The 24,152-nt window shown below is 37.1% G+C and overlaps 1 long non-coding RNA gene across 2 annotated transcripts in view; it reads right to left on the bottom strand.

Moving 5' to 3' along the window:
- LOC112657464 (uncharacterized) overlaps positions 1–24,152 on the bottom strand; it is a 48,370-nt gene that overhangs the window by 18,091 nt on the left and 6,127 nt on the right. For both annotated transcript variants that reach the window (XR_003135034.3, XR_003135033.2), the window contains exons 2-4: positions 22,425–22,472; positions 7,065–7,231; positions 5,297–5,379 (exon numbers count right to left, since the gene is read on the bottom strand). This is a non-coding gene — a long non-coding RNA (uncharacterized LOC112657464). The remainder of the gene's footprint in view (positions 1–5,296; positions 5,380–7,064; positions 7,232–22,424; positions 22,473–24,152) is intronic.

The following is a 24,152-nucleotide window of genomic DNA, read 5'->3' as shown; positions in this document are numbered from 1 at the left end:
AAGTCTATGTTTCAGGTCCCTTTCCTTGAAGTTAGCACCTAATGACAATGAGACTATCCACCTGAAACTACCTACATTTCTTTCTAGAGCCACTGGCTAATGTAAGAGCCTATGGTTCAGCAATTCTTTTTTTGAGAACTACTCAAGACTTTCCTGATGACAGTGCTAATTGGCATTTACTTCTGGGAAGCTTCACAGTTCCCATCTGCTTGCTGCTCACTCACCACACTTCACATTCAGCAAACGTTATTTTCCCCCTTGTAGGGGATGCCATTAGTAATTCCTTTATTGCCTGTGACCTCAGCAATGCATGGTAAACTAAGATTTTATCAAGTTGCTTTGTGGCAGTAAGGTTTGGGTCATGATGAAGTACAGGAACTTTGAATTTGCATTTTTAATTCCATACTCTGTAATACACACCAGACTATGAGAGTCCGTGGGACAGACTAGGCATGAGAATGAATGAATAGCATGTTCTAGCAGTGGTGGGTCCAGTCTGACTGAGCCCCAAACTGTGTAAGAGAACATAGTAAAGTGAAAATGTTGATTAAATTCAGAAACTTGAAGACTTTAAATGTAATTCTAGAGTTTGGAATGTCTATGACTATTGAAAGCAATATAAACATTTTAAACAGAATAATTCTATTTAAAAATCTGTGTACTAGAAAGATAAATCATTATTGTAAAAGAGGGCTTAACAATCCAATCATGAAATGGGCAAAAGACATGAAGAGAAATCTCACAGAAGAAGACATAGACATGGCCAACATGCACATGAGAAAATGCTCCGCATCACTCGCCATCAGGGAAATACAAATCAAAACCACAATCAGATACCACCTCACACCAGTGAGAATGGGGAATATTAACAAGACAGGAAACCACAAATGTTGGAGAGGATGTGGAGAAAGGGGAACCCTCTTGCAGTGTTGGTGGGAATGTGACCTGGTGCAGCCACTCTGGAAAACTGTGTGGAGGTTCCTCAAAGAGTTAAAAATAGACCTGCCCTACGACCCAGCAATTGCACTGTTGGGGATTTACCCCAAAGATACAGATGCAATGAAACGCCGGGACACCTGCACCCCGATGTTTCTAGCAGCAATGTCCACAATAGCCAAGCTGTGGAAGGAGCCTCGGTGTCCATTGTAAGATGAATGGATAGAGAAGATGTGGTTTATGTATACAATGGAATATTCCTCAGCCATTAGAAACGACAAATACCCACCATTTTCTTTGACGTGGATGGAACTGGAGGGTATTATGCTGAGTGAAGTAAGTCAATCGGAGAAGGACAAACATTATATGGTCTCATTCATTTGGGGAATATAAAAAATAGTGAAAGGGAATACAGGGGAAAGAAGAGAAAATGAGTGGGAAATATCAGAAAGGGAGACAGAACATGAGAGACTCCTAACTCTGGGAAATGAACTAGGGGTGGTGGAAGGGAGGTGGGCGGGGGGAGAGGGGGACTGAGTGGTGGGCACTGAGGTGGGCACTTGACCAGATGAGCACTGGGTGTTATTCTATATGTTGGCAAATTGAACACCAATAAAAAATAAATTTATTTAAAGAAAAAAGAGGGCTTAAGGAAGATACAGACCAGAGGCAGTGAAGTCATTTAACAATGTTTCTCAACTATGTACTTTATTTTTTTTAAGATTTTATTTATTTATTCATGAGAGACAGAAAGAGAGAGAGAGACAGAGACAGAGAGAGACAGAGAGAGACAGAGACCCAGGCAGAGGAAGAGTAGGCTCCTACAGGGAGCCTGACTTGGGACTTGATCCCAGGACGCCAGGATCATGCCCTGGGCCGAAGGCAGGCGCTCAACCGCTGAGCCACCCAGGCGTCCCACAACTTTGTACTTTAGAGTTACCATGGGGACTTTGAAGTATCCTGATATGTGAGCCCCACCACTGAGTCAATGATTGTGTTGTGCCAAAAAGGTTGTGAACCAGTGAGCTGAAGGCTTTAGTGTACATGAGATTTAATGAGGAAACTGGCAGCAAGAATGAAGGAACCGGGGAAGCATTGACAGAATTTGGTGACCACACAAAGCAAGGTGCCAGAGAAGTCAAGATGATTCCAAGGTCATACACAAAAAGCTATGGGGACTCTCTTTTGCCTGGACTATGTTTAATGTTTCGTTTACCATGATCTTGGGGAGAATTTTGTGAGCCCTCCCTTGTCCTCTCTTTCTTTCTCTGTCTCTCTCCCCACAGACAGGTAGATAGACAGACAGATAGATATGTATATTTACATATAAGTCCCTGATTTAGCATATATATTGCAATCTGAAGGATAGTACTCTATCTTCTAGAATAATTGCCTCCAAGCTGGTGCATAAGCCATGCATTTGTAAGGCCAGTTTAGCAATCTTTGAGACCAGCTGCTTCTGGATGATGCAATATATAATATAACCAGTGGATCTCATGGTCATGAGCCTACTCCCACATTTCTGATGTAAAATCAGCTTCCTAGTCAAATGTTATACTGTGTGTGATTCCCTGTCTGTGAATTAAGCATTCAATTGTCCTTGCATAGTGGTGTTGACTGAGGCTCTGAAACATATTCAAGGACATATTCCTGAATTAGATATCCATCCCTGGAAGATGACCCTTCCCAGGAAGGAAGGAACCCAATGTAGTTGACTTGCCATTATGTGACCAGTTAATCTCAAGGAATAATGACATGTGGAAAGCTTAGCACTGGTCTCTGTTGTCAATATACTGGATATTTAGGGACAATAGCAATCTAGATTGTCTCTAGTAAGTGGAAGTACATGCCTTGGTACCAGTATATGTAGCCTCACCTCTGTCACTGTGGCCTCTCTGTGCTTGTCATGCCAAATCTGGACTACCTAGTAACGAAGCCCATTTTCAGCTGGATGAATCATTTGTCTACTTTGTTCTGATGTTTAACATGAAGTCAAGAATCCTCACACTCCACAACCCCAATCATATATCCGTTCACATGCTCCTCCCCTAGACCTCTTTGCCTCCGGCTTTTTTAAAAAAGACTTGTTTATTTATTTATTTTAGAGAGAGGTAGGGGGAAGGGCAGAAGAAGAGAAGCCTGAAGCAGACTCCCCTGCTAAGCATGGAGCCTGATGTGGGGCCTGATCCCAGGACCCTGAGTCCATGACCTGAGCCAAAATCAAGAGAGAGCTGTTCAACCAATTGAGCCATCCAGAAACCTATCCAGTTTTCTCATTATTCTGCAGCATCAGGCCACTTGCCTAAATCTCTAGATTCTTCTCTCACATCACTTACTCCACATATAGTGAATGGCAAGGTACATGGCTTATGGCTCTGCCCACTAAGAATGTGTTTCTTTTTTACTCCTTTTCAAGGCTCCCTCTGAATGTGGCTGTACTACAGACACTGTCCATTTTCAACTTGCACTCACATATCAAGACAACCCATCTGGAAACTATATCTCTGGCTTTTGTTTTTGTTTTTGTTTTTGTCAGGCAACAAAATTTTATTAAAAGTAGATTGTTTACTCAAAAGTGTACTTGGAACTCAAAATACAAAGCAAGAAGGATGAAAAACACCCCCTTGGCCAATAGATGGTTTTAATTCTCTCACTGTATGGGTTAAGTGTAACTTCAGTAGACAGCAATACGGAAAGATTTTGTCACAGACTGGTTTTTCAGTCAGTTGCTTCTCGCTGTCTCCATCGGGATAGATACATTTACAGAACTGGCTGTGCTTGAGCCTTCTTTGCCAGCAGCTTTAGATCTGTCTGCAATGCACTTGATGATTGTCTCCTTTTCCTGCTGTATAGAGATACTCTGAACCACATGCTTCTCCTCTCAGTTTATCCTGTGCTCTTATTTCTTTCAATGCATCATGTTCTACACAGAGATATGATAGTCCAAGCAATTCTTTATCTCCTTGTGTACTCTATGCAGCCATTTCTGGTAAGTAAGCTCCAATGTCATAGCAGTGTTATTCTTCTGAACATCAAAAAGGTAATGGTGCTTTTGAACCAGTGTCTGCTATGACTTCTCCAGATCATTTGCACCCTGGATGTGTTTGATAGAACCCTGTCACTAGGACATGGACACTGCTGTGTAAACCTTCACTGACATGCTGTCCAGGGTGGTAGCTTTCTGAAACTGCCACAGCAGCCCCTTGTATGAAGAAAGCAACCTGACCTTCCTCAGTCCAGGGATGTTGCAGGCAACAAGGAAAACACAGGGAAGCCAAGTCTTGCCCTTTTACAACCTCTTCCTGAGTATGGAGGAAAAGTTCATTTGTGCTGATTCCAAGGAATTCTTCAAGTTCCTCTACCCAAAATTGGTGGAACAGGATCATATGTGCTTGGAACTGAGCCTATCTTATATTTTCCGTCCAAAGAAATATGTGTGAGACCTTCTCTGCTATATCAACAATAGGATTGCTTATCTATGTAGTTTAAAATATGGTCCCTCTATTGGAGCATTTGCTGATAAACTCAATGAACAACATAGTTACTCTGGCTTTTGTTCCATCCTTTTTCAGCTGGTGATATGAATGCCCCCTCTCCTTATAGCTATACATAAAGGCTGAGAGATGAACAGCTATGGTGATTAGCATGAAAATCTCATTCATGCAGCTTTCTTATGACCTCCTGTCATGCTCAGGCTCAATTCCAGATATACTGTTTCCAATTTATGATGAGCTGATTCTAGGCTTATCTTTCTTTATGGGTCCAGTGGAATTCAACTCATATTGGGCAGTTCCAGATGCATGGTCATTTAATGCCCCATGGTCAAATGTTCTGTTTCTACCAGGACCCGTAACAGGACAGGAAGTGTTTTTCAAAGGCATATAATTTTCTACTATGAATGGTAAGATCTTGCCCCACTACCAATGGTGGCAGTATGATTTTTTTCTACTGGAGCTTTCCATAAACCCCACACTGCATCTTACACCTCCAAAATCATAGAGTCTGTCTGCAAGATCATCTGATCCAAGTGGCAAGGTAGCTTCATCCACAGTTTGAACTCACTTAATAGCCCTTAATACTCTAGACCCCACTCAGAGGTAGCAACCTTCTGTGTCACCTAGTATATAGACCAGAAAAATATACCTATTTGTGAGATCTACTGCCTGTAGCACCAAAGAGGCCTATTGAGTGATGTACTTCCTACTTTGCAGTAGGAAATAGAAGATTCAGGAATTTGCCTTTCTCTTTAGAGGGAAATTGGGGCATACCACTGACCACTGAAAACCTAAATTCTTCACTGAATTAGTCCCTGAATCTTCATGGAGTTTACATTTCATGCCCTGGAACATTAATGTCTTACCTAGGTCTCCTGTTGTTAGTTGTCTCTTATTTATCTGGACCAATCAGGATGATGTCAGTGATGTAACTTATCAGCATGATGTGCTGTAAGATATCCAAGCAGTCAAGATATTTTTGGACTATTTCATGCCATTGGTGGTAATATTAACAGTACTGAGGCAAAACAGTACATCAGTATTACTGTCTATCACATGTGAATGCAAACTATGTGTGATTTTCCTTGCAAATTAGAAGAGGAAAGGATGCATTTGGCACATTTTTAGCCATATACCATATGCTTGAGACAGTATTCATCTCTTCGAACAATCATACAACTCTAGCACGGTACCTGCCATTGAGATCTATGGTTATTCTCTAGCACCCACCTGGTTTCTATTAGGACCAACCTGTCTAGTTAAATAGGTAATGAGGGGGATAACTACACCTGCATCTTTTAGGTCTTTAATTGCTGCATTAACCTCTACTATCTCTCACAAAGTATGATACTGTTTTTAGTCTATTACTTTGGTGGGGATGGGAGGGCATGGAATATCTCAGAAGTTTCCACTTGGCTTTATCCACTGTGGCAGCTCTTCCCAACAGGCCAATGAACAAATGTATATCAATTCAAATTATATATGAACTATCAAGCATATCAATTCAAATTATACATTCAGAGACGGGAAATGGGTACTGGATGTGTCCACAAGCATAGTGGAAACACTATAAGTTTGACTTTAAGCCAGGATCTCATTTAATTACATGGCACCTTTAAGTCTCAATTCTAAAGGAAGAAACTTGATGATACTTTAAGTTTCCAAATGTCAATGTCAATTCATACCCTGTGTCTAATATTCCTCAAAATGTAGGCATATTCTCCTTTCTCCAGGATACTATCACCCAAGTAATATGTGAAATATGTTTAAAAAATAGTAGATATAAAAAATAATGACCAAAAGTGAATGGCAAAAATAGCTAAGCATAGGAATCAGCAGGCAGTGACTTTGCAGCAGCTGTTATTAATAGGTTCAAGAACTTAAAGGAAAAAATATGCTCAAAAGTCAACAGATGGAGAATCTCAGGAGAGAAATAGAAATTACAAGAAATGAAAATTCCAAAACTGAACAGTACAATATGTGAAATTTTAAAATTCCCTAGATGAGGTGGAAGACTGTAGATGGCAGGAGAGGTTGACTGAACTTTGAGATAGCACAGTAGTAATTACTTCAATCTTAATTGCTTTTCTTCCCATTTTTCTTTATTTTATCTAAATAATATTTTATAATGTTAAAAATACATTTTCAAGTAGACATACAAAAAATGCAGAAAGTTTAAGAGAAGAAAATAAATATCACTACTAAGAGATAGTATCAATTAACATGTTACCTTTTGGTAGATTTATTTCTACTCTTTGTAAACAAATACAATTATATTGTTTTTACTGAAGTAGGTTCATTGTGTAAATAATGTAATCAACTGCTTTTTCATTTGGCATTTTAAATCCTTTTCCTATGTCATTAAGCACTCTTTTAAAATATTTTTAGTAGCTTTTTAAGTTTGTATCAGAAATTATATAACCATTCCTCTGTTGAATGAATTTCACAAGCTAATTTTTCAGAATTCTAACAAGCACTGTAATAAATTTTGTTAAACATAAATTTGTTTAATTTCCTTCATATTTATTTAGAAAATTTAGAATTGGGATGAGTTCTAGAATCTTATTAGTTTTCTAGAGCCAAAACAAAATACCACAGACCAGTGGCTTAAACAAGAGAAATATATTGTCTCACAATTTGGGAGACTGGATATTTGAGAATCCTTGTCCACTGAGTTGGTTTCTTCTGAGGCTGTGAGGGAGAGATCTAGCCCAGGCCTGTCTCCTCAGCTTGTAGATGACCATCTGCTTCCTCCATCTTCAAATTGCCTTCCATCTGTACATGAGTCCAAATACCCTTTTCTTACAAAGACACCAGTAATATTGTATTAGGGCTCACCCTAGTTACCTAATTTTAAATTAATTACCTCTTTAAAGATCATATCTCTAATACAGTCACATTAGAAGTACTGTGGATTAGAATTTCAACATATGAACTTTTGAGGATACACGGCTCACCCGTAACCGATAGTTACGAACATTTTCAAAGGTATGGATATATTTAATTAAATAGCCCTCCATAAATTGTGTTCCTATCCAGACTTGGGACAGTCATTTACAAAATTGTGGGGAGTACTCAAATAAAGCAAAATTATTCCTATGGTATTTTCCTCTAAATGAATCCATGGAAAGTAATTCAAGAAATTTTACTGCTTTGAAATGGAAAAGAGGTCTATATCAGGCACCTGCTCAATGTTTGGAGCATATTTGAGAACATAATTTATTTATTATACATGTAATTTGGGAAGAAATTTGCAGAAACACTGACTGGGTTACTTCTCTCTTTTGAGGGGCATGGATTTTAATCACATTATTCGAATGTTTAATTTGTCTTAAAATATATATATATATACCATATACTTTACCAGTATGTTACTGCTTTTTACAGATGAGACATTTTAGACCAACTTCCCATATGTTTCTTCTGCCATATTTTAAAATGTTACTTGCAATCAGGCAATAACTGAAAGGCAACTAAAGAAGTCCAACACAGCTGCTAGAATAATCTTCCATAAGTGTTGTTTGGATAACATCATTCCCTCTCTTAGAAAGCCACAGTGGCTTTCAACTTCTTTTTGTTCTACATATGGACTTCTAAATGTTTTCTACAAGGTGTGGAAAAATTCAAACCTACCTACCAAAGCTATTGGGTTTTTTTGCCTGATTATTCCCAATCAGATTTTCCAGGATGGCATGTAACTGCTGATTAACTTCCAGAGTATGTGTGTCTCACTCTCATGTCTGACTTTTTGGCTCAGCTGTTACTACCAACCAAAACCTCTTTTCTATAAGCCTAAACTTTCTTTCCTCTCAAATGCCTTTCTAAAATTTGCCTACACCACAATGTCTTTTTTCTAAAACACAAAAACAAAGACAAATCTGTTTCATCAAAACATTCCAACAAATCCCAGCCCTTAGGTATTTAAGGTCGATAAGTAGAAACATTCACCCAGGTTTCATCTGTCTTTTCAAAAATGAAATCTTTATTATAGTGAAGTTGCCGCATGGCTTGATTTTGTAAATGTTTGAAATATTTTCTAATGTTTAAAATATTTTATATTAAGCAAAATTATTATGTTGTACTGATCATATGCAGTTTAATAATTTTATTCTTTGAAATGATAAAATATAATATTTTATTCTCACTGTTTCTACAGTATAAACTTGTGCAACGTTTTTGGGAGAAATTTTGCTTAGCTTATCAAAAAATATTTTTATAGGGCAGCCCCGGTGGCTCAGCGGTTTAGTGCCACCTTCAGTCCAGGGCGTGATCCTGGAGACCCAGGATCAAGTCCCACATCGGGCTCCCTGCATGAAGCCTGCTCCTCCCTCTCCCTCTGCCTGTGTCTCTGCCTCTCTCCCTCTCTCTGTGTGTCTCTCATGAATGAATAAATAAAATCTTTTAAAAAATATTTTTATAACATATATTTCAATGCAACAGAGGGTTCCATTGGATATAGTAGATACACACAAAGATATGTTTAAGGATTTTAGTGGCAGCACTGTTTAGTGCAAAAAGATTATTTGACAGGAAACTGATTGAATGTTACCCAGCTATTTAAAGATTAAAAATGAATTAGTTCTATGCAGAGTGATAAGATACAGTACATCTATGCAGAGTGATAAGATACAGTACACCAGATATAGTAGAGCAAATAAAACTCATTGCAAAACTATAGAAAGAGAGAACAATACTATTTGCCATAATTAGTATTAGATGTACTTGCTTCTGGAAAGTGTGATACTTTAATTTTCTCTTTTTCAGATAGATTTGAACATCTATTATTCTTACACTATGAAATATAGAAACAGTTTTCTTCTATTCTGGGAGGAGCTAGGCTGGGTTGGGGGGAGATGTCAGTAAATAGGCAGATGACCAGGATGAGAGGTGAGCAGGGGAGATGATAGAGAAAAAAAAATGAAGGAGAAGAAGAGAAGGAGGAGAATGTGGAAAAGGAAAAGAAGAAGAACAATAACAACAAAAATAAGAACAAGAGAACAAAAAAGAAGAAAGGACAGAAAAGGAGACAAGGAGTCCAAGATATAAGCATAGGAAGCTGCCTTTGGCTGACTGAGTCTTGCTTAAGTGGAGGCTAGCTACCTCTGTCAGAATTACATCATTTGTTCAATTAACACTCTCTTGGATAATGTGGAATTACATTGGGAATGATGAGAGTTGAATTTTCAGTCTCCTAAAACTTATGGGCAAGAAAATTTGATTCAAAAGTGACACAAATTTTGGAGGTGATGGATATGTTTATCATTTCGATTGTGATTGATCATTTCATGGATACATAACTATGTTAAAGCATGCTAAATCAACAGCATTAAATATTTTCAAAATATTGTATATAAAGTATAACTCAATAAAAGTTTTTTAAATCCTGAAAAAAGAAAAAAGATAAGCTCTCCTTACTTGCTTCTGTAGGTGTTGCATGGACTTTTGGCACAGTATAAAACAAAAACAAGGTGGATCAAGTCTGCACTTGATACAGTTTCTAATACAGAAACTGCCATTGTTGTCATAATATGTGCAACAGATAAAGAGGTAAAAATATCCATTGAGTAGGTTAGTGTTTATCAGTTTGAGTACAACTCTGCCCAGATTTCCTACATCCTGGGGAAAAGGTGAGTACTTTGGCCCCATCAGCACATACAATATTAAGACCACTCTTTCAAGGAGCAAGAATTTCCCCACAGGGGATCTTATTTCAAACAGATTGCTATTTCTCTGTAGACTCTGGGCCCCACAGACTGGTTAGTGCAATAATTAGAAAGCAGGGCTAGTAAAAACTGTACTAAATCAAACGTCTCTTGTGTGTTCATCCACAGAAAGGAGGATTCTGGGATTCAGGGAAGTCTATCACCATGCACGGTGATGGAGGAAACATCACCCCAGATAGAACCTCCAAAGCATGCCTTACAAGTCTTGAAGTCATTCAGAAAAGGCTAAGGAGCCCAAACTAGCTGAAGAAATTCCTCTGGAAATATTAGCCTACAGTTGCCTGGGTAGAAGGTGTATCAAAAAAGAGGAAGAAACCTAAAGAAGCATGATACAGGACTAAGATCACCTCACTGCTTCAAGATGTAGACATTTAAAACCTTGGAAAAAATCATCTTGAAGAGCACAACTGAGGCCCACACCACTTATCTCTGATAAGGCAGAGGTTATTAAGAATCTGCATAAAATCTTTGGAAATGATATGCTGACTATTAATCAACAAGTTAACCTGATCTCAGTGTTGAACCTCATGCACTCGATCTCTTTTGAAAGGGATGTCAGTGCTGCCTCCAAAATCTGGCAGGAGGATCCTTACCCATACTCCTTCCTCTCTTTTGCTACCTGCTCGGCAAATGTCTCCATTCCATTCCCCCTGACTAGATCAGTCCATTTCTTCATCATCATTATCATCCAGAGAAACTCAGAGAATAAATGAGTTTAACCCAAGAAAGGCTAAAACTCAAAATCCATATCAGAGTGGCCCTGTGAGCCAGCAAGGACAGCAAAACCATGATTGAACTGCAAGGCTTAAACAGTGCAGAAGTTGTCACATCCTGGGATTCATCCCATTTGATGAGGAGAAAATGCTAGTCCTAATTATCAGGCATTTATTTACCAGCCAAACTGCACAGCACAAGATCAGGAAAACTATATCTTTGCTGAAACAGAAGACACAGAAATATTCTCAGGAAGTCACTTTACATCACAACAATCGAGTCTCCAGACACACCAACAAAACAACAGATGAATGTAGTCTTGCTAACACTGATAGAATAAGATCAAACACAGCTAAATATAACAGGAACAACCAGAAGACCTTCCTAAGCAACAGGAAGTTGGCCAGATGCATGCAGAGACTTTAAAGACACCCTGAGAATATTAGATACTAAGAAGTGAGGGAGGGGAGTCAGACCAGTTCCACCAGGCCAACAGAGCACCAAGTAGAGACTTCTCCAGCCACAGGCCTCCAACCAGAGATTCTGGAGGCTTTCAGCCATGTGCACTACCACACTCATGATATACTATATAACTCTCATGATATCCCCTTATTTAGTTGGGCTAGTAGAGTTGTCTATATTTAAAGAAAAGAAAACTTCACACCTTTTTTTTTTTTGCTAGATAATAAGTCTCTGTACATCTGTGTAAGTACTGAAGGGAGAAATATGTTCAGATGTGTCACCTGAAGAATGCATGCACAGAGTCTCTGAAGCCTTAATATGCTTTTGAAATAATATATCCTATAATTTGAGTAACTTCATTTTTAAAGCATTTTTTCTCCATTTAAATGCTTTTAGTGTCCAACATTTAAAAGATCAAGTTATGGAGTACCTGGGTGGCTCAGTTGGTTAAAGCATCAACTCTCGGTTTCAGCTCAGGTCACGATCTCAGGGTAGTGGAATTGAGCCCTGCATCAGGCTCTATACTCAGCAGAGAGTCTACTTGAGATTTTCTCTCTCTCTCCCTCTGCCACTCCTGCTTGTATGTTCTCTCTCACTTGCTTTCTCTCAAATAATTAAATAAATCTTTTTTTAAAAAAATAAAAGATGAAGTTGTTCTGGAGTAGTCTAATTACATATAAAGAAACTGCAAAGGTTTTACATATCAAATAATTTGGCTAAATTAAATTTCTTAATCATTTGTATTTTTTTCTTTGAACACACTGAAGGATAGATATTTTAATAAATAAAGTCATTTGAGGGCAGTCAATAGTTTAAAGAGAAAATATCAAAGGCATCCACAAAAAAAAATTCATGGCAGGGGAAGAGAGGGTATCTGGGATGGGGATTTATTTAACTCAATACTAACAGCGGTTCTGGATAACCTGTGTATATCGACAAAAAGCATACTATCTTTTATTTATTTTTAATTTTTTAAAGATTTTATTTATTTATGAGAGACACACACACAGAGAGGGAGAGACACAGGCAGAGAGAGAAGCAGGCTCCACACAGGGAGCCCCATGTGGGACTTGATCCTGGGACTCCAGGATCATGCCCTGGACCAAAGGCATGTGCTCAACCAGGGATCCCAGACATACTTTTAGAAAGATAAATTCTCTCTCCTTATCTTGAACTCACCCACTGTTCTTTGCTTCACCAATTTGAAGCTGGTTTCTACATGCTGCATGTAACTATCTGCTTCTCTATCTCTTCTCTAAGTCTCCTGTCCTCTTCCTCACTGGACCCACTCTTTCTATTTCCTTTTTCTAGGACCATTTGTCTATGTATCTTCCAGGAAAAGCATTGTCTTGTCACACAAATGGAAACACAAAAATTGGCTTTAACCAATACTGGGTTAATCAGAACGACAAGTAAGTTCATAGTACTTGTCCTAGAATTTGGAAGATGAAAACAAAGAATTTATGAAGCAAGAAAGAAGGAAAGAATTACTTTAAAAAGCCAAACAAAAAAAGAGAAAAATAATTAGATGTCAGATTTTCATAGTGTATGTACCATCAAGAATTTTTGTGCTAAAGATGATGTACTGTTTTGTGTGAACATACCATGTACAACAGAATGTGATATGTTTCCTCTGTTGCAAACAAAAATGTTATATATTAATGTAATTCCATCTCATTTTAGAGAAATTGTAAGCAAAGTGGTTAATGTTGTGAAAACCTACCGAATAATTAAGTGAATGTTTTGATTTTGAATACATCAGGTGGATACTTTCTTGCCTCAGTGAACTGAATTTATTTTTCTTTTCTTTTTCCCAATGCTATTCTTTATGTCTTTCACCAACATGATCAGCTTCCAAACTTCAACTCCTGTTCATGTGAATGAGACTGAATTTCTCTTGACTTTCCTCATCCCATACATTCATAATCTAAGTGGTATATATTAAGTCCAAGTTTCAGCCAACCCAAGTAAGCTCTTAGAGATACCTCCAGCTACATGAGCTAACATATTAAATTTGAATTTCTTGTAAATAATATCAAAAAATTGGTGTTATAGTCCACCTTCCTGGGCCTAATACCTTAGAATCCATTCTCATACATGTTTCCTAGGCGTTTGCTGATATATATTAACAAAATCTTGTGATTTCCTTGGTATATAAACTATTTCTTCCTAGCTCATATTGTATAACTGTTTGCCCTGGAGTGATGATTCTCAACTAGTGGTGATTTTTCCCCCAAAGACATTTGTCGATTGCTGGAGTCATCTTTGATTGTACAACTGAGGGAGGGAAGAATTTCCTGGATCTAGTGGATGGACACCTAGGTTATCGCTACATATCCTGGATGCACAAGACAGCCCACACAAGAAAGAATTATCCAGTTCAAAATGTCAGTAGTGCTGAGGATGAGAAAACCCAACATAGAAAATGTTCATATTTGACATTAGTTTTGCAAATAGGAGGTAGCTGTGATAGATCTTTAGAAAGAAGCATCCCCTTCCAAGGCATCTGTTCAAATATGATTATCACAAGGTTTTTTAAGCAGAAAAACCTTTTTGAACACTGGAGAGCAAGCTACTTTCACTAACAAGGGAGTCTCAGAATGGCATGTGGGTTCAAGATTGTCAGTTTCATTTAGATCCAACCAGATGTCCCCAATGCAAGTTTCAGAGTTTTGTTCTCTACCACTTTCCCATGAGAAACCTAGAAAGAGTGTGGATTTACCTGTCATTGTAATTCAGCAACTCACACAATAACATTTGCCATTACATTTTCACCAATATCAGTCATGTAGCTACAAGAAATAAGATATTTTTAAGAGTAACTCTCTGGTTATGAAGTTGTAAGTTAAGTTTAGAAATAATGAAGCTAAGATTGTTATTTCCTCTATATAAGTGCTCAAGTACACACAAAAATATTTCATCCCACATTCTAGTCATTATAGAATTCATTACTTCCATCTGGTCAAGTGTAACAGCCACTCGAGTTCCCAAGAAATGTGCTTCAGTTGGCACTTCATTACAATCAACCACAGTTGGTAGCTTAATTAACTGTGATGCCACTCTAAGTCATGGATTACAGCATCCATTTCCCATTGACAAAAATGCTCAGCACTGTGCTAAAGCTCAAGGGATGGCCAAACAACCTCAAAATCCCGTTTTCAAGGGCCTGTCTCCTGAGACCCATCCAACTTCTTGTGCCCACATTCTTAATCAGTCTGGGTCCCACTAGGAAATAGAAGCAACAGTGATTCAAGGAGAAGTTGAATATAAATAATTACTAACATATGATAAGAGATGTAAGAAAATTCTATAATTCTGCTTAGGGCCATGGTGAAAACTTGGACTGAGGGCTCCTTCCACAAGACTGTGGTTCAGACTTTATCAAAGACATTACAGCTCAGATAGAAAGAGTGAATTTGGAGCTGAGAGGCAAATAAACTGATATCAGGTACATCTCCTAACCTCCACTATGTCCTCTCTCCAATCTTTTTCCAATCATTATTTTATTTGACCAATATTATTGAATAGGTATTATATCTCAGAACTCTTTTCAGTTCTGGAGATAACACAGTAGGTAAGACAAAGCCTCTGCCCTCATGTCATTCAATTAGAGGAGATACTAAACAAGGAAACAAATCAAATAACACATTCTCGGGGTTATAGTGTAAAGAAATTAAAGCAAATGAAATACCACGTTCTCAGTAATTTTTTTGAAACTTTTTTTTTTGAGAGAGAGAGAGAAAGAGAGAGAGAGAGAGAAACCCAGGGGGAGGGGCAGAAGGAAAGGAAGAGAGAGAATCTCAAGCAGACTTTGGACTGAGCATCGAGCCCGATGTGGGGCTCAATCTCACTATCCTGAGATCATAACCTGAGCAGAAATCAAGAGTCAAGTGTTTAACCAACTGAGCCATCCAGGTGCTGGTCCCAATAATCTTTTAAAGCAAGGAAAGCAGACTAGGATGATGAATGTGATTTAAGAGTTATTATTATTTTATTTAAAAAGGTCAGAAAAATCTTTCTGAAAAGGTTACTTTTGGACACAGATCTATTACTCAACATCCGCACCTACCAACTAGCATTCTTCTAGTTTTCAGTCAAAATATTGTTTTATTTCATAACTCACATGTAGCTTAAGCAGATGAAGGCTACATTCAATAATAAAAGTGGTCAGGACAAATCTCTAATCCTAGAAGGGTAATGGTATGCTAAGCAAGCTATAAAGATGGAAGCCAAATTGTTTGGACTGAGTAAGCCCAGAGGAGGGTGAGGAAAGCTTTCTTAATCGGCACTTACATACCTAAGGTCTGTACTGTAGTAGGGAGACCAGATAACAGATGTATGGAAAATTGCAAAATTCTAGACATTATAATAATGGCTTCTAATCTACTGCCTTTTAAAGTTTGCCCAGATTCAGTATTTGATGAGTGGAGCTATGTTTAAAAGATTCAAGTGCATTTTCCTCTACGTAGGGAGGTATTTGAACATGTAAAATAGGAAGAGGTATTTGAACGAGTAAAAAGGGAAGGAAAGGGTTCTGACACTCTGAAAGTAGCCACTATAGACTATTCCAGGTCCTTATTTACTCTTCACAATATGTAATAGGTAGTTTCAACATTTGCAGATGAGGAAACCTAAGTATCAGAATAAAATGTTTACTACCCATTTCTGTTTCTGTGCAATGATGTGACACACCAGACAGAAAGATTTTCTTAATTTCAGAAAACTTACATGCCTTGCAGATTTCTTGTTTCCCCCTCTTGGGAATTCTCTATGTCTTCCCATCTCGTGTTTCACTTGGGCTAGAGCTTCCAATGGATCATTTCCTCTGTGGTACAGGCAGTATACTTCATTAATGGAAAAACTGTGTGCCCTGAAATGGTCCATCAGTGCCTGTGACTGAGATCTACTTCACAGTTTCATTTGTCATTCATCCTAAGCTCTGTGCTCCCACTGACATCCATTAGAAATAAAATGTTTTAATTTCCATCTGGTACTTTCTTGTTTACTCCCATTTTCCCAGAGCCTGGAAAAATGAAAGTTTGACTGTTTACTTCTCTCCCACAGAAGTTCAAATAGGAGAGTGTGAGAGATTAAGTATCTTGCCCAAAATCACCTAAATTAATTGGTGCCAGCCAGGATTCAAATCCTATTTTTGTTCTACCATAATTCTCAAAATATGTGCATGATAAATTAGTCCCATCATGAAAAAAATCATGATCAAATAAATTTGGGAATCACTACATACCATAGCATCCCCTTAGAAATTTGAATTATATATTTGCACACTAAAAGCTCTCAGAGAGGGCAGCCCCGGTGGCCCAGCGGTTTAGCGCTGCCTCCAGCCCAGAGAGTGATCCTGGACACCTGGGATCGAGTCCCACGTCGGGTTCCCTTCATGGAGCCTACTTCTCTATCTATCTCTATCTCTATCTCTATCTCTATCTCTATCTCTATCTCTGTGTGTCTCTCATGAATAAATAAATAAAAATCTTTAAAAAAATAAAAGCTCTCAGAGACCCAGGTTTTGAAGGGAGAAAAATTTGTTTATTCATTTAATTATCCATTTAACAAATACATATCTAACCTTGACCAAATTCAGGGCATTCTAGGCAAAAGAAATATTATATACCAAGGCAAGAAAAGAAATAGGCTTGTTTGAAGAACTTACTTTAGGCTGATATAGCTGACATGTAGCAGTGACATGAGAGCTGTAAGGGGATGAAGGCACAGAGGCTGGCAAGGGCCAGATCACACAGGAATTAATGGGCTACCGAAAGAAATTTGATTTTTATTCCCAACACAATCAGAAGCCACTGTTAGCCCAACATTAAACTTACTTGGTCATAATCCTCTTTATTCACCTAATGTTTTAATAAACATGTGTTTCTTTACACTTTGCTCACCCCCTTTCTCTGCTGGAAATGGATAGTGACCCAGATAAGCTTTTCCAGGTTTGAGACCATCTCATAGTCATTGTGAACCCAGCACCTAGCATAGACAGAGTAAGTACTCAATAAATGATTGTGGGGTGAATTAAATGCTTGAAAGGATGGAAAGCTATGCCATTTATAAATGTTTGAAAAAACTTGAAATATCTTATCTAGACATCTAGAAAATTTATGTTCAGAAAACGGGACACAAGCTTTCAAATATTTGCAGGGTACTAGAAGATGAATTAGACTTATTCTGTAAGCCTCCAGAGTATGTACCCAGGGGCAATGAATGGTAGTTCCAGAAAAGCAGACAATAAAATTAGTGCATCACGAGGTAGGAAATTTCTAATCATTTGTTCTCAAGCAGAGACTGTAAAAACAATTATGGAGAATATCACAGGAAGAACTTACTCTGTTAAAGGCTAGCTTGCATATTTTAAAGGCCTCTTTCTACCTTAATATTGTGGAGTTCCAAAGAACTGAAGGAAGGGAAATGATTAGATGAAGAGGTAGGTGTAACTGGAAAGAACTTTTGTACAAAAAAAATTAATTTTGCAATTAAGGCAGAATAAGACTTATTTAAAAGATTGGGAAGTAAACGAACTTTCAATAAAAGATGTCAGGATAAAGATATTCTTATTATACTCCTCATTCTGACACTAATATGGAAATTAAAAAAGAATAAAAACTAGAGGCAAAGATTTCATCATCAAGAAAGTCTGTAAAACTCCCAGAACTCCAAGTCAAAACCTGTAAAATCTGTCAATAAATCTAAAGATACTCCCTAATAATTCATAGAATCTTTCAAATTTTTTGTAATAAACAAGAAATCCCTAATAATATAAAATTTTAACAAATGAGACTGGGTCTGTGGAAAGACGGTAGTGGTGGGAAGGGGCTTCTATTTTTCACTTTGTACCTTTCCCTATCCTTTGAACATTTTAAGGTAAAGATATATACATTTTTAAAATAATTTCAAAAGGATAAAAGTGGCAGAAGTAAAATTGTACTGAATGTTTTCAAGGAGATATGCCTTAGAGTTATAAATTTGAGTACATGAACAAAGAGTTCCCTGGAGGAAAAGCAAAGGGTTAGCCAATATTAAATATATTCCACCTCTACACCTTTCAATCCTATAAAAAAAACAAGTTCCTGGAAACCTGAACCTCCAGTTTGATTGAAAAAATTTGATTTGCACCACTCCGTAGAGACACCCGGTAGCTAATCAGAAATAACATGTATTCATTAATAAAAATACAGTCCTCTCAACAATAAGCATAAGTCCATGTACAAGACTGTAGGCACAGGCTGAGATTCTAATTGAATTATATCCTCTTTTAAGCCTCTAGAGTTTAGGTATGCAACCTATGGGTATCACCTCAACATGCTAATTTCAATGGGAAAAAAATATGAGTAAGTAGGGAGATATTTTCCCCAAATTCCAAGGTTCAAGTAGATTTCACTGAAGAACACAGTTTGTCTTATGTGAAATGTATTATGTTGGAAATATCCTGAATGGTAAGCCATGCTTTAAAGGGAAAATTTCTTTTAATGCCACTTACAAGAATTGACCTGGAGCTTTACAGAAGTAATTCCATTTGCCTTTCTTTTTTAAGAAATCTACATTCCACCCAAAGCATCTGTAGGCTACAGAATATTATCAGACAACTAATACATCCCAATCAGACTGAATTTATTTATAGACAACGTTCTTTTTGCAATGTTAGATGCCTCATTAACTTGATTCAGCTTGTGCATAGCAAAAATATTCCCTCCCTCTTCAGATTTTTGATAGAGTGAATTATAATTTCTTGTCTCACTCATTATAAACCTTTAGTTTGGAGGACATTTCAGAAATGTGTAGTGCCACTTATGTGAATCCTGGATCACTTGTCCTGGATTAATTATGTGCTTTATTTATTTTTCTTTAGGAGGAATATGAAGTGGCATAGCGACCATTCTTACTTTTTACTTTGCAAGGAAAATAAGTTAAAATTTAATTTTGCTACCAATCTCTTCCCAGGAAAAAAGAAAAGTGAATTTGTGTTTGAGTAGATCCCATTATATACACTATTGTCAAGTTAGAGGGATGTGGATGGGATAAGTTGGGGTTTTAAATCTTCTGGACCCTTAATAATTCAACTCATTTTTAGATATATTCATCTGAGAACAAAACTAAGGAGACTCTGAAAAAACAGTACATATTACTCCCATATTGTGTTAGACATCTTCAAAATTTGAAATTTCCTTTTGAATATCACTATGCCCTCTTAATTGGCTTGCATTTTGATAAGCACAGGAGATAAAGCATTTTTCTTTCTGAAATTTCCACTACAATTGTTCCAGATTTATCATTTTTAAATCAAATTTAATGGGTTAAATTGAGCTCAGGAAAAAGATAATAATTTTTAAAACTAACTTCTATTTCCCTTAAATTCAGTCTTTCATAAATTCAGTGAATTTTCACACAATTAAATAAGAATATTTAATGTTTGGTGTGAAGTGGCCACAAATTATACTGGGAAATATTTCCACATTTTGTTTTGAATAAAATGGCAATTTTGTGAAAAAGAAAAGGCAACTTTCCTTAAATTACAGCCTGCAATGCTTTTAACCTGTGTGATTTTATTAACCTATTCTATATGCCTGAATACGGATTACCCAATATATATTATTTTCATTGTCTGGTAGATGATAGAAAATATACTATCTTGTAGCTCTGATACACTCAAAATTGTTTTAATCAAAGTTAGTAATGTAACTTCAACAACAAGAGGTAGCTTCACTGCTGATTCTCAACACTTAAAAATATGTAGCAGAGGGGGATCCCTGGGTGGCTCGGCGGTTTGGCGCCTGCCTTTGGCCCAGGGCGCGATCCTGGAGTCCCGGGATCGAGTCCCGCGTTCAGGCTCCCGGCATGGAGCCTGCTTCTCCCTCCTCCTGAATCTCTGCCTCTCTTTCTCTCTATGCCTATCATAAATAAATAAATAAATCTCTAAAAAAAAATATGTAGCAGAAATAGGATCACCTAAACAAGTTGTAAACCTCTATTTTTAGTTAAGGAAAAACAGAAATTCTTTCCACTCTGCAAAGCAGATGTTTTTGGTTTTGTTTTTATCCCTTATTATGTGTCTTCTAAGTGAGCTGTTCAGAAGAAAGGATTAAAAGGAAATCTCTAAATATGAAATCCCCTATGTGATTAGAAAAGAAAAAAATTGTAATATTTTTAAGAGCATCTCTACCCAGTGTTTTGTCATCAAAGACCATGACATTAAGTTTTCTCCCCTTCTAGACCACAGTGTTGGATCCATATTATTCGAAAAACATTCTGATTCTCACTAAAACCTGGGAACTTATGCAAAACAGCATGGCCTACATCCATCAGATGGAATACTGTTCTTTGTGATGAGAATAAGAGTAGAGAGTAGAAAGCGTTTGAAGTTAATATGGAGTTCCTAAACTCTTGAAATTGGTATGCCAAGTATATGCCAAATAGTATGGATCATGGTTTAAACATATATGAGTAGCCAGTTGATGAGCTGTCTTTTTCAGAATATGTAAATGGAAAGTTATTTATAAGCAAATGTTTTGGTCCTAGAGAAATTCTGAGTTTACCTGAAGCTTTGAGGCTTCAGGGTACATATGGTAAGCCCAAACTAGCCACCATCTTCTATTCTAATCACAGTTAAAGTCAGCTGTGGGAGGCTGCCGCCCTTGAATGGTTTATAATCAGCTTGAGACATGAAACTGACTCACTTCTGGAAGTGTGGGGGCTGTTCTTTCACTCTTTTCAGTACATGAATGCCACCATAAAATAAGATTAAATGCCCTGGGGTTTCCCCCGCTGCTTCTCTTCCCTATTTGTTAACTTTTCATGGTATGTGGGCTCATACTGTATTTATATTTTCTCAGCTTCAAATTATCTCACTCACAATTTTGCATTGGGCAGCCTGGTTTGCTATACTTCTAAAATAGGACATATTTTCTTATTATGCTATATTTTATCACATTATTTTAAAGAGGTGAATACTTTAAAGATAAATAGATATAATACTAAACTCATTAAAGTTTAATATCTGTCTTGGTGCCCCACTCCTTTCAATTTCATCTCTTGGGAGATTACTTGTGAGCTTCTTTCACACTGTCTAAAGGTAGCTGTAAACTTGTCCTCTAAAATACCATTATTAGGGAATCACACTGCAATTATAGACTTTCTTCCTAAAGCTTCTAAATTTCAAGCTATAGTGTTTTATTTCCTCTTTTAAAAGTATATTGGCCTTCTAAATTATGGACCTATCCTCTAGGATCTTATAGGTATTTACCTTACTTAGGTGGTTATTATTTGAATTTTGAGAAATCTTGTAAAGATCTGTCCTACTTACGTTGTTCTTGCCATAAACTTCAAATTGTCTTCCTCAGCAATTCCACAAAGGTAAAAATCTAGTGTGATTGTATTAGCCTGGAAATTATGCCATAAAGGCAGTTAACTTGTAACCATAAACTAGAAGTATAAAGCTTATTGGTACCATGGAACAGAATAATAGAGAGAGAGAGAGATTAAACAATACTTTTTAAAATCTTTCTCTATCATGGACACAGGCATAAGCAAATTCTTTGAACCCCCCAGTATGCTTATCATAGCACTATTGCCAAGGAGTGTTAGCCATATATTAATACACCCTTGTGTTGGCCCCACACTGACTAAGGTACTGCTAGCTCTTACTATGGTGGAAAAAGATTATAGGCTTTCTCTGAATTCCAAGATTCTCTGGTATTGGCATAGTATCTCTGCCCCTTACCTGGACTAGATTAGTACCAATTAGTACCAATCAGTACCAATTAGTTCTAATTGTACCATATGGATAACTTCTGTATATTTTTCAGTTTGTAAGTAGTCATTTAGTTCTGACATTTTTGTTTCCTCTTCAATACCATCCTTGACACTCTCCCTCATTTTTGACAGTGTATTCATCCTCATTATGCACTACATTACCAACCTCCATCTCGGGTCTTTGATCCCAGAATTTTAATCTCATATCACTGATCATCTAGCATGTAGAGTACATTCAAGATGTATGTTCCATTTTATAAATTGCAATTGCATAAAGGCATTAAAGCATGACATTTAAAAAGCACTAAACAATCAACAAATTGACTCTTACCTCTGGTATTAACATAGCTGTATGAATCAGGATTCAACTACTTGTTTCCTTGAAAATAATTAAAACTCAATTAGAAAAATTTTCAAACTCTCACAATTCCAATTTTACTAAAATGGGAGACACTTATAATCTAGACTTTCCAAATTGATGAACAAGATCCCAAAGCCATGTGAGATAAAGCAGAAAGAAAGAGTTATGGATGTGGCACCTGGGTGGCTTAGTCAGTTAAATATCTAGCTCTTGACTTCAGCTCAAGTCATGATCCCAGGGTCACTAGATGGAGCCTAACATAGGGTTTTGCCCTCAGCAAGGAGTCTGCTAGAGATTCTCTCTCTCCCTCTCCTTTTGCCCCTCCCCCCTGCTCTGTCTCTCTCTAGAACAAATAAAATAAAATATTTCTAAATTTTTTTTAGAAAAAATTTAAAGTTATAGAATCTTAGTAGGAAGATCAAATCTCAAAAAGTTCCACCAAAAAATAAGCTCTGAAGGAAAGATGTATCCACTGAAATGCAAAAAACTATATACTCTTATTTCTGTTGTGGGTGCATCTAATGACGTGAGCTGCACTGTGTCAGCTATAATATTACTGACCCAGTCTAGTGCCACTAACAGAGGAGTCAGGAAGATACAAATAATAACACAAACACTGCACATGTTCTGAAAATGTCTTTCTCTGACATTTGAGTAAAAAAAGAGATTTTGTGTTGTGAAAATCTAGCAAACTTGCCATTCTTTCCTGACTGTTCTCCAGCCTAAGAATTTCCTACTAATAGCTAGTTGAGGAAATATAAAATCAGTCAGTGATGAATAATAAAAAATAAATAACACAGACATTAAAAGGAGAAAAAAGTACAACATAGGCAACAAAGAGAATACTCAGCAGGAAAAGATACTACAAAGAAAATACAATTGTAGCAAAATATTTCGGCAAGAACTTTAAAAACATAACAAAGCAAACTACTCTCTGAAGGAAGACAGAAATACAGAACTCAAAGAATAAATGGAAAAACAGTAGAATGAAATAAATTGTAAGTTGGCAGTACTTGGAAAAGAATTAGAAGGAAAAACCTGTCAGTGTTAAAGACAGAATTCAGATGACTGCAGGGGTTTAGGCTTCTACATGATGGAGAAAACCGCACAGGACTTACCACCTACCATTACCAACTAGAAAAATAGGAAAATATAAATAAAGTGTTTTAAACATTGCACAACAGGCATTATATGATTCTGATCACTCACAGAAGAGAAAAAAAATAGGTGAGCTTTATAATCAAACTAGATTTCTGCTTGGAAGAACTTCCTGGACCATGCTCTTAGGAGGTAGATCCCAAGCAGACCTCAGTCATGTAGATGAGTCTGAGGCAAAGACAACAAAGAATGTGTGTCAAATAATTCCCAGAAATCACACACACACACACACACACACACACAAAAAAAGGAGTGTGTGTGTGTGAAGAGTTCAAGTTCCCAAAAGTCGGAGCATAGATTCCTCACTCACTGAATACCTACCTAGAGCATTCAATAGAGACACCAAGAAAGCTAAACTAGACCTAATGTAGACTGTCCCAAACCCACTCTACCATGGCTTCAAAGAAAGTCCTGATAGGATAAAACTGAACTGTAAGGAACTTAACTGCTTGGCAGAACAAAGTTATATATTAACAAATAACAATTTGAAGGAAAGTTTTAAAAATATAACACTCAGTGGCATGAAATTTATAATGTACA

This window comes from Canis lupus, chromosome 8 (assembly GCF_003254725.2).
Source record: "Canis lupus dingo isolate Sandy chromosome 8, ASM325472v2, whole genome shotgun sequence".
Lineage (NCBI taxonomy): Eukaryota > Metazoa > Chordata > Mammalia > Carnivora > Canidae > Canis > Canis lupus.
The sequence above is the reverse complement of the archived record's forward strand: the minus strand, read 5'-3'. Positions and strand labels throughout refer to the sequence as shown.